The following is a 12965-nucleotide window of genomic DNA, read 5'->3' as shown; positions in this document are numbered from 1 at the left end:
GAGCAACCATCAAAATTTAACTTTAGAAAATTTCTAGAGGGGGGAGACCATTTTACATGAAATCGATCAGATAGATGATTAGAATTCCAGTTTGCAGAGAAACTTGGAGGTAACTTAATTTGATTCAAGAATTTTAGAAGAAGATAATCCCAAGCAAAAACTGAAATATTATTCATACAATTGAACATATTTGCATTTACTCTTTCTGAAATTGCATTCTCAATCCCATCTAGAATAGATTCTAGATTTGATTTTTCATTGCAAAAAATGATCTTGTTACGTTCCCACCAGATGGCCCACACCACAGTAGCTGGGATGCACTTCCAAATACTAGCAAATAGAGATCTTGAGAATAGAATTGGACAAGATTGAAATAGGTCCCAAAGACTATTTGGTAGAGTTAAAGACATTTGAAGCTTGTTCAACACAAAAACCCAACACTGATAAGCAAAGGAACACTGGAGAAGAAGATGATCTATAGATTCTACCTCCTTGTTGCATAATTTACAAATAAAAGATTCAACAATACCTAGCTTGGACAATTGTTCACTGGTGAGTATTCTTTTTCTAAGGGCTAGCCAAGCAAAACATCTAGCCTTAGGCAACACAGTGCAATTCCAACAAAAGGAAAAAGCTCTACACTTCCTGCTTGAATTATATGCTTGTCAAAGACCATAATAACCTTCCTTGATTGAGTAATCACCACCTTTGGCTGGGGCCCATATAACTATATCTTCCCTATTAGAAAGAAAAACAATTCTTTCAGCAAGAGAGTCCCTCAAGGAAAGGAGACTTGGCTGACTAAGAAGATGTGTTAGAGGTTCTTTCCAGAGAACCCTTCTTGAATGAATTTCAATAGCCAAAACATAGTCCCAAAAAGAGGATCCCCACTCAACTTTTAGGACATGGCGTGCTTCATCCAACTTTTCTTATCTGCATAGAGGGGGAAATCCATTCCATGAGTCTTACCAAAACTTTACTTTCTCTCCACTGTGAATTTCCCAAGTAACATAGTTACAAACAATATCCTTTGAAGACATCATAAAATTCCATATGGGTGAACCTAAAGGAGGATTAGACACAGTAAAAATTTTGGAAGGACTTGAGGAATCTAAATATTTTTCTTGCATGATTGAACACCATTTTGTATGAGATTTTTTATACATTTGCCACACAATCTTGCCCCCAAAAGCCTTATTTCTTGTAGCAATATCATGCAACCCCACACCCCCAGATGCCTTATCATGAGACATTTCAAGCAGAGAAACAAGAGGAAGCTTCTTATTATCTGACAAATTTCCTTTCCATATAAAGTCTCTGATAATCTTTTGAATTTGCAAGATTATAGAATAGGGAGCATTGAGAATTGACAAATAATAGTTAATTAACACAACCACATCTTTTCAAATCTAAAGGGGGTGCGCTCAGGTATTGCATCTATCCATATAGTCATACATCCAAACCTGTCAGGGGGAAGACCTGCACTTGGCATAGCCACTTCGTATTACTCCAGTCACCTCCAAGAAAGAAATGGTCAATCTTATCAGCTATGTTAGTGAAACCTTTTTGGCAATTAGTCCAAGTAAATTTCCCATTCAATAGTGGTAAATCGTATAACTAATTTGATAGAACAATTTCAGCAAACTCCTTATTACTTCAATTAAGACTAGCTTTCCCTCCAAGCTTCTCAACCAAGGATAAAATAACATTAAAATCACCTCCTAGAACCACCAAATTTCCTTGTAAGAAACTCAATTTTGAAGACAACAAACACCAAAGCTATTTCTTTAGTGTCTGAATACAAGGTCCATAAATATTAAAGGCCATAAAGCTCATGCACAGCTAGAAGGAGAAGATCTCCACCAATTGCCAATTTGAACCTGACTCCACCAAGGTAACATTGATAGTAGCTTCCTTCCAAAGAATACAAAGTCCCCCTGAACCACCATCAATCCCCACTAGAAAGCTTTTCCAAGCTAGGTGTTTCTTAGTAATGAAAATACTACAACTAACACTTAACTTCTTTTCTTGAATAAAAGTAACATCAAACTGGGCTTGATCAATACCACACTTGATCAAACACCTTTTTTTCAGGGGTATTGTAGCCCCTCACATTCCACTAAGGGAACTTCATTGTTTCCAGGAAGAGGTATAGCCTCTTCCTAATCTCAGCATTTTTGCCTATTCCACTGCATTAGCAACAATTGCAAGTTTAATTATTGCAGATTTTGAGCCCCTCTTCTTCTTAGAAATCTTTGGTTTACTAAAAAGGGAAGGTGTTTTTCTGATGGTGTAGTCTTGTTCAACCTACAATATATCAAACATTCCAAATTCATCCAACCCAATTTCATCATCATTAGAGTAATAGTTAGATTCTAAAATCAAAGTGTCCCTTGACTATCTCTAATAACATCCATGGTCAAGTTCAAATTTTGGATTGGTGAGATTTGTATATCTTTGAAAAGGTCATCACTAGCACCATCACCTACCTTTGCTATTTTTAAGCCCCCAGCATCAACATCTCTTGAGCTATCAGCTTGCAGGAAATGTCCTCTATCATCTAGAGAAAGCCTACCAGCCCCTGCACCTTCTACCTCTAGTGAATTAGGAACAAATAACCTGTGAAAATGGGGGTTCAAGAACTCCCTATTGTCCTCCTAATTGAGAAGACCCAAAAAAAGATAAGAGTAGGGAGTTTCTTTAACAATCTATGTCAACTGTGCCCCTTGCACATCACTAGCCTCTACAACTATATCCTTGCGAAGATGATCCAAGTCAGAGTCCAAGGTATCAACCATCCACGTTACATTGCCAAGTCTCATTGTCATTTTCTCCTCATAATTGATTGACCATGGGGGCATGATTCCCCTTTGCTGTTGAATAGATTTAATTAAATCTAGGCACAGATTCTCCTCATGGCCTTTTCCTTTCCCATTGAAAACTTGAGTCAAGTTATGATCCGCATAGTCCGTATCAATAGTCACTTTGTATTCACCTTCTGGGGTACGAAGAACAATACAATCAGGCATAGTATAACAATGCTACATTCTGACAAGAATCTTCGAGTATCAAAAATGATGATTCCTTTCCAAAGATTCTTTCGACCTAATATAGACCCTTAGGCTATTGTCAATGATCTACATGGTATCCTCATCCTTATACTCCCAAGGTAGATTTTTTAAATTCACCTATACTAGGACCTCCTTTACCTTTTTAGCATTAGGATTAAAATTAGGGTGCCAATCACAAATATTTAATCATTTCCCATCCAATATATACAGGCCACCTTTTAAGATATCCTTCTTATCATCAAGTGTAGGGAAAATGACTAGGAAAAAATTATTTGATAGAGATTTAAGAATGATATTTTTGCCCCAGTTCACATCTAGCCATGACTATATTTTTTGCAAAGATGACCAAGGGCCCAACTATTTCATAAACAAGGCTCTGCATTGAAGACATTTTATTGAATTACTCCAAGCCAGATTATGAAAAGGGAGAGTCAAAACCCTAATTTAATATTTTTATCAGAAATAAATAAGCTTGCTAGGGTTTCATCCGACTTATTAATCTCCTCCTGCAACTCTTTCAGTGCATTTTTTTGGCACCCAAATTTCTTTTCAATTTGCTTAAACTTAAAGTTTTTTGGCAAAGAAAAATTACCTGTGAAGCAGTTATGACCACCATTCCATGTCCTCCTAGACCTCTGATTTCCACCATTTTGCAAACCGCAACCATAAGGACCCCAAGGAGCATATCTCATAACCTGACTTGGAGGTCTTGAATCTAAGTAAATGGCATTGTCGTTATGTATAAACCTATATCATTTGATCTTCTAGGATTACCATTTGTACCACCTCTCCAACCCTGAGAATCCTCAGCCCCAAGTTGGGTAACGGTATTCTATTTCTAGTTATACACCCTACCTATACATGGCACAATAGGGGCACTGAAACCTGAACCAGCCCTCGACCATAGAGGTTACCATTCTTGCCTATGCTTCCCGATTCCACATGAATTTTTTTTATTTTATTAATATTTAAATAATATTTTAAAATTGAATTAATTTTAAAAAATAATTAAATGATACTTTTAATTAAAAATCAAATTTTTAATTTCAAAAGAAAAAAAAATTATTATTTTATTTTGAATATTTAAATATTTAAAAAATATATTTATAATAAAATAATTTCTAGTGAAATATAAATGTCATTATAATGTTATGACTAATTAAGTTGTATATTAAAGAATTAATATTTTATTTAAGCTAGAAAAATATTATATAAAATATTATTCATAAAATATAATCACAAGATATTATAAAAGAATTTATTTTTTATTAAAATAATTGTATGATATAATAGCATATTATTAATTTAATAGTTTTACATAACAATTTTTTTAACAATTTCATTTATTTATGTATATAGTTAATAACCCTCTTTCATATTATAAAAGTGAATATAATTTATATTTTTCAATCTAAAATATCGAGTAGTGCTTCCTCAAACCCCAAATTTATATACAACTGATTGAAATAGTATAGCCTATGGCAAATACAATAAAGTGATAAAAAACTACTATGAAAACATTTCAATTCAAAATAACCCAATAAAAGAAAACAAGATTTGAATAGCTTATGAAGAATATTGAAATCTATATTTCCATAGTTCAAGAGTGTGATTAAAGAGCTCACGAGTGTTCATCAATTATACCATATAAAAGTGAGTGTTGCCCCATAGGTGTATTTTCCTATAAATAAATTATATCTTATAGTTTGCATTCACCTTTTATTTCTTTGAATAAGGAAAAAATTGAAAAAGATATATCATGAGCAACCATATGCTAATTAATATAAGATTTTATGTGTTAGCGTTGTCTAAGTAGGCTTAAAACATACATAAAGTGTTATTAGTGACATTTCAATTGTTATATAAATCACTTTAAAAAAACCTTATGCAAAGAAAAGACTAATTTTTATGTCGATATTTTTAAGGTTATTAAGTTGTAATTATATATTTTCTAGTTACATATTTATTCAAAACCTTGTAAAAATTTGTACTTACATATTATTTAAAAAGTATTTAAATATTTAATATTGAACTTATAATTTTCAAAAGACTATTTTATTTTACATTAATTTTTATATTATATTTAAATAATTAATTTGGCCTAATGAAACTATCTATTTATATTTTACTATCACAAAACATCATATTCAACCTTAATAAATGTTCATAAAAAAATTTAAATTTGAAAATGGGAGAGATAATGCACATTTGAATCTATTAACAAATTAATAAGAAACCAAAATACATCACTTATGAGAAAATTAGTTAAATTACAAATAAAATGGAATGCACACGCTAGTGCCACGCAGGCATTGCCCTTGCACAGAAGATTGAGTTGGTCACCCTTTTCAGTCAAAGAAAACAGGAGGAGATCAGATTAATTATACCTTTGACATATCATTATATGAGATGTTCCTTTACTGTTCTTCATCAGACTAATCCATTCACAATCACTTTTTTAAAAAACCTTTCTCAACGTAATTGAAATTTTATTGTTGTTGAAGATGAATAGAAACTCATATCTAATTTAATCACATAGCACCTAACGTTGGAAAATTGAGCTGCAAGATAATTCTTTTTGTTGCTCTCTAATTGCTGAAGATTATACAAGAGTTAAGAGTTAATTGAAGATATCACTCAGTTCATCTAGAAGAATAAATTGAATAAGGTTTTTGGACTTGTATATCAGTATTATAGTACAAATTATTATTTGCAGCACTTGGGATCTGGAATATGGCTTGCGCAGTTGATACATGATGGTAGCTTTTCCACAACTTGAAACAAATTGTAATTTCCGTTATTGGAGATGTCATATGCATCTGTATTTACACCTGTCTTAAGGTTATATCGACCAGAAACTTGCACGGTAAATAAAACTCTTAGAATTACAAGTAGTATAATTATTCTCGTAAGCTTTGAGCCCACCATTTTAACTACTGATCAATAGAGTCTTTAGAAAACGATGGTGTTCGTTGTATAACTGGGCGTAGATCAGAAAAGCTGGGTTAAATGCAATGTGTTATGGCGAGATCGAATGAAACTGCAATACAGAATACAATATATTTATAGTGGGAAGTTACGGATAAAAAACGATCAAAATAGTTGAACATTGTAATTCAGAGATTGACCCATTCAAGAAGCGCCAACGCTCACTATTATGTCTTGTTGAAAAGATCGTACCTCATTGGTACACATGATTTATGTCAAAACGATTATGCTGTTATATCGTTAGAGTGTTATTGTGTACATATTTTACCAGCTAGTTCAATGGTTAAATAGTTCGTGTTCAACTCAAAAGTGTTAAATAATTCGTAAATGCTCATTGGTCAAAATTAGTCTTTTTTAAAAGTCAAAGGCAACTATTATATACATTTGTTTCTAAATATTTTCTTTAAAAAAAATTATCTTATCTTTCAACAAGTTCAGTTTTTAAAGCTGTTAAAATGAATCCAATTATCAATTGCTTATTTTCTTAATTCTACTCAAATTTGAAAAAATATAGTGTAATCAAATCATGCATATGATTTAACTCTTCCTAAAAAAAATTTCAAATGTATTCATATTTTAATTATTCTACGTAAAATGAGTTTTGTGAATATAAATAAGGACTATAACTCATTCTTTTGTGATTTGTGATATTTCATCTTCTCAGTATCACCATTAATATTTTCTTCTTAGTGGAGTTGTTAGTCAAAAACCTATCGCTTTCGCTGACACTAAAGTTTGAACTATTCTATTCTACTTTTTCCTGAATGTTTCCTAGTTGTTTCATATAAGTCTTTTGGATGACACTAAAAAAATCACATCACGCATATGATTTAACCCTTCCTAAAAGTTTTTACTTAAAGTTTCTCCCATCCAAGTCTATTGGTTCAATGTGGTTACACCTCAATTGTTGTTGTGATAACTCATAATACTAGCAGATTTAATTTCCACCTTGTAAGGATCATCAATAATACAAATTTTGTATTCATACCAATTAGACGGATTGTTGTCATGCTTCTCAACCACTTTCAAAAATAGGAACTTCACAATAAGGATGATTAAATCTCACTTGTCATTGCTCTAGTTCTCTAATTTGTGGTGGTAAAATCTCTCAATAGATAAATTGTAATTGTAAATAAATAAAATGATAATAAAACACCTCTAGAAAATACTTTAAATTTTATTGATATATGAATAAAATTAAATGACTACAGTTCATGTTCACGTTCAGGTTCACCTCCCTCCCTCTCTTATTCTCACTACTTAATAACTCATTTTAACTTTTTTAATTTTATATTGCAATTGATAACTTAGACAAATCTTTTTAATATTTGAACTCCTATAAATACTATTCACACAAATGAAATCGATTATTTTCTTGACCGAAAAATTTCAAACCTTTCTAAAAACTGACGTTTTACTTATTTAAAACCCTAATTAGTGTATAAAATCAATTCAAAATTTCCAAAGGTTAAAGCCGGAAAAACCGTATACATGAAACTCTAATTTGAATGTTCGGTCCCTTGTTAAATTAATAAACAATCTTTTTGAATACCGTGAAAGTGGTTAACTGCCACGTCCATAACCCCTGCATTTTACACGCGTCATAGTTTTACTGTGAATTTCGAACATTGACCTATTCAAACGTTTGCTTCTTGCTACGTAAAATATGCTTTCCTCCGTTTATCCATTCTCCCTCTTAATCGGTAAACTCTATATTATGTTTCAAACTTATTGTCTATATTGACTTATTGATTATACTGAATTTGTGTTATATTGACTGATGTATAAAAATGTTATCTACCATTTTATATGGTCGAATAAATTTTACCCGTTACATAGAATTAGATAAATGACCAATAGAACCAACAAATTCTAAAATTGTTGCCCTCGCAAAATACCAAAAATAACTACACTTGTCAAGATAGAAAACACTCCCAAAGTCCGTTTGTGGCCTTTTGAAATCTTGCAATTCAACACGCCAGACTTTAACTTTGAACATCACCATTCTTTAGCAAATTTCAATCTTGACCATTTCAAACAAAATATGATCTCTCTCTATAAATACGATATTCTTTCCTCCTTCATACCCATTCAACATCTTTGCTCTCTAACACCAAAAATATTCTCAGTTACCCTTTCTTCGTTCAGGCAGTTGAGAATGGCGAGATTGACAATACTTGTGAAAATTATGGTAATGCTGCTCCTGCTCAACGTTTTTCTTTCGCTCGGTGCATCTGCTCGTCCGATATTGATCAAGGAAAAAGTGAATACTTTTGCAGGCATGGCCGACAATAAATCAATTGATAAAATAGTTGAAGTTGTGGAGATATTATCATCGGGTTCTAATTGTGGGGGCAATATAAAACATCCTAGCTGCCACAAAAGATAAATCGAGGCTTTTATACATCATTTAAAAAAAAATTTGGCTCCGCGGTGAATTATCACCCTTTACCTGAATCAAATTTCCTCATTCATTGTTGGATATCTCAATATCCTAAATTGACATAACTTTGCATAAGTATTTTCCTATAAAGTTGATAAGGTATTCCATAGCATGAGTTCAATGTACACACTTATTGGGTATAAATAAAATATATAGCTGTGCTTTGGTATAAATGTAGAATTTAAAATTAAGAAATCATTATCTTAATAATTCAAAACATATATGTTCATGATTATAATTACATATAAATAGATAAATATTATAATTTCAATTAAATCTCAATTTTACATTTGAGTTGAGTTAAATGATCATTTATAAAGGCATATACATACTTTAGTTTAAAAATCTTATACAAAATTACATAAATTCTATTATACTTCATTTTTTTTTGTTTACATTATCATTTTTATAGTTATATTAATCTTATAAATAATTTGACACATCTTTGATAAAGCAGTTGGTGGTTGCACTTGTAGTGATTGGTCATGTGATGGTCGATGAGTGTAGGTCACATTCAAGCTCTAATTTTAAATGAATTAAATAACCCTATGAAGCTTATTATTTATTTTTATAGATCTCACCACCTTTAAAAACTTGGTCGAAATATTATGAATTACAAAATGGACATGATTGGTGATTTAATTGGTAATCTAGTAGGGAACGATTTTTTCCTTAAGGGGGATCATAATGAATTTTGGTGGTCAATGCCCATTGCTCATGATTATTACTTGATTTTTTTTCATTCGCATGACCACTCTTAAAATTTCTTCATTCTAAAGTTTTTGTGTGTTAGCTTTATTGGTATGTTTACTCTACCTTGTGGAAAATATGAGCTAATGTCAGATATGTCTTTTCATTGAGGATTTGGGTGAGAGTGGAGAAATGTGTGGAAACCAATTGCACATTGAGCTAAGCTCCATTGAAAAATACAATGGTACCGCTTTGATTTATTTGAAGGAGGTTGGGTTGCTTCCGCTTATGTAGTGTACTAAGGGCTATGATGAGTCCGTTTCAATGTAGTTTGTAAACACTTGGAATAATAGGTGGATGATTGTGGATTGGATCTCATTTAAGATCAATGAAAATTTCATTGTGAAGGTGGGTGGTTTCTCTTTGGATGGCCAAAAATGGCGAAAGAAGACTCATGTTGTGGATGAAGCCAACCTCAATTAGTTCTTCCACCTGGTGAAAGCATGACTCTTGACCTTGTTAGCTTCATAAGAATGGCCTTGTCAGATCCCTAGAAGGAGGTATGTTATTCTATCATACATTATATCACCTTAGAGGGTATGTTTCAATTTTTTTTATTATTATAACTTTCCTATGTTGAACCATTTTAGGAACCATGATCTCATTTTGTTTTCCTACCTCATCCTTCATTCCATGGAAGACAACATCCTTAAGGTTATGGACAAGATGAAAATGGGTAAACCCTATAATGTCCTCCATCAAGCTTTCACATTTAAACTATACAACTTTTGCAAAATAATTTTCCCTTCCCAAACTATTAATGGTAGTTTTGTCCTCCCTAACCCTGCTATTTTCACCTTGAGCCCTCAAATTTGGGTTGAGGTTATGTCTACTATTGATATTAAGAGCTCTAAAACTTGTTTGCACCATGTCCTTGAGAAAATAAAAATGGAAAAGGAAATTTAGATTGTATACTTAGATGTGTAAATGGAAGGGGTGAGATGGAGGTTCCTAAAGAATAAGGAAAAATTGGTGAAAATGGATCCTACGGCTAACCACAAGCACCCTACTAGTTCAAATTGCACTAGTAGTCCAAACTAGAAAAACGGCATAGAAAAGGTAGAAAAATACATCTTTCAGGAAGAAATACACTAAGGATGAGGAAGAGGAGACAACTAGTGAAGGGAAAGTGGGAGAAATTATCCCTACTAACATTCACTTAAGCCCTATTCCACATCATGTCTTGGATACCCTCAAGAGTGATACCCCTAACAATTCCACACAATTGGGTGATAAGGGTGAGACCCTCACCTCTACTCCTCATCAGCACAATAAAGGAAAGATCTAGGATAAGGACCCCAAAAAATAGAAATAAAAAATGTAGTGAAGAGTTAGTGGCCATTGAGAAGAGTTTCAAGAAACTCATGGAGAGATAAGATATTGTTGGACAATGATTTGATGATGTGGCCAGGTTTGCAATCAACACCATGCACTTTGTAGCATGGAAACTTCATCTCTTGCAAGCTTAAAAGGGACTTACTACTATGGCAGGGGTAGATACCACTAGCTCTCTCTACATGTTCCTTGCTGACAATTAGTTACAACTATTTTTGGACAAAGTGGAGCAGAAGGAGAAGAACAAGGAGAGTTTATTCTCCTTTCATTTTGGCTTTAGTTTTGTTATGCTTTCTAATTTGGCACTCAGTCCTTATGGGCTTTTTTCAAGGTGCTATATGGACTCTTTATTAATACTTCTGGTTTATACATTATGTTTATGATTTCTCTTAGTTTCTTACCAATGCCTTATTTTGGGACACTCTAAAGTGGGGATCTCATAAATTGAGAAGGGATGTAGATTAGTGTGTTGTACTTGTAGCTATTTCACAACAATTTTTTTCTAGGTCAACCCCCATTTTTTTGATACTTTTTAATTTCAAAAACAAATCAAAGAAAACATAAATCCAACACTAGAAACAAACAAAGATAACCAAAGGAATTTGAGGTATTGACAACCTCAACTTTGAGACCACATATCTCTTTGAAAATTTTGTTTGACTCTAGGATCTCTTAGGGTAAATAGTTTATTTTTCACTTTAGGTTGCCTCTAGTTCTCCTTGAGGTTCTAGAATCCTTTCTCTTTTCCATTTTCTTTTTCATCTTTGCAAACCATAAATAATTTTCCTTACGAAGCTTTTTCCAGCTTCTCAACTATAGTGCCCATAGTAATAGCAATTCTCTTCATAATTTTTGGTTTTACTCAATGGTGGTATTCAAAGTATCCTTTGTTTTTCAAACTTCATCTTCCATCTTCTTATCATTTTTATCATTATTCTTTTTCATGTTTTCCATGAGCCCTATAGTTCTTTCTAGTCACCTAGTCATGGAAATCATCCATTCCTCTATCCCAAAATCCCTAGTAGTCTTTTGAGGCTTCTCTTTCCCTTCAATCACACCAATCACATGATGTTTTCCCTATTATTTAGGTTAAGGTCCTTTGACTCATGAAAAACCCACTTAATGATCCAAAAAAAGAAACAATAGAATAATAATACAATGAGCAAAATAGAATTCACTCATAGTCCATTAGCTACCATTAAAATCTATCACTAACCTATAAAATTAATTCTCTAAGAAGTAATTTTGAGTTATCAATACCAAAAAAATGATAAAATCAAGTATGACTAAAAACTTTGATCACAAAGTACCTGAGATAAATTTATCTAAACTATTCATTCTATCCTAATAAGGTTCAACAATCAAAAAATTAAGGGTAAGATATCTTGGAGCCCTTACCGACATGTCAAAAATATCAATTGATTACCTTAAAAGGTTGAACAAACAAACTCAATGAAACAAAAAAGGGGGATGCGCAACCCATCATTAAGGCCCACCACCAAGCACAACCCTTTAGTCCTTCATAGAACTAAAACATGCCACAAAAGAAAGGCATGTGAGATAATAGGATGTTCCATTTTCCCCTCAGCTAGAGGAAGCCAAATCTAAAGATCCTAGTAATGTAAACCAACAAGGTAGGGATAGAAATGGAATAAGTATAGTTTGAACCAAAATAATCATCACACTTCAATAGTACTTTTCGCTATACGAATCATGAAATGAAAAAAAATATAGTGAATTGAAGAGATTCGAGAAAAATTAGTATTTTTTGGAAAAAAAATTATTAGGTAATACTTTCCTAGGAACATTTGTATATGTGAAATACAAGAAATAGTATAAAAAGACACATGGAAAATGCCACCACCAAACTTTATAGATGTAGAAGGAATCGATACCAAAACATTTTGTTCAAACTTTTCTATAGAGGGAGCTCCAACTATAAACCTCATATGACTAACATCACCCAAAGATGAAAGATCCACCAAAAATTTGGTCTAAGGCAGATCTAAAATAAAAGATAGAGAACCAAAATAAGGGTGGGAAAGTATAATTGTAAAATTGCAGCGGGTGGGAGTAAGAAGTAGAAATGTGTATAGAAGTTTGTCTAATAAAATTTGAGTTGATAGAAAGAACTAACACTATGAAATATTTCAAACCCCTAGAAAATTATCATATTTAAGAATGTGATATTTAATAAAACCATAAAACTTCACAAGAATCACTTCCAGAAATATTTTTATTTAAGTGCCAAAATATGGAAGGTAATCATACAAATGCATTCAAATTCTATATGCTATCACAAAAATAATAGGGAGAAGTAAATAACTCAAATTAGAATTTTTAAATTTTAAATTTAGTAATCAATCCTCAAGATCTAT

The sequence above is a fragment of the Cupressus sempervirens genome, chromosome 3 (genome assembly GCF_028749045.1).
Source record: "Cupressus sempervirens isolate cs-2001-9-10 chromosome 3, ASM2874904v1, whole genome shotgun sequence".
Classification (NCBI taxonomy): domain Eukaryota; kingdom Viridiplantae; phylum Streptophyta; class Pinopsida; order Cupressales; family Cupressaceae; genus Cupressus; species Cupressus sempervirens.
This window is presented reverse-complemented; position numbering follows the sequence as displayed.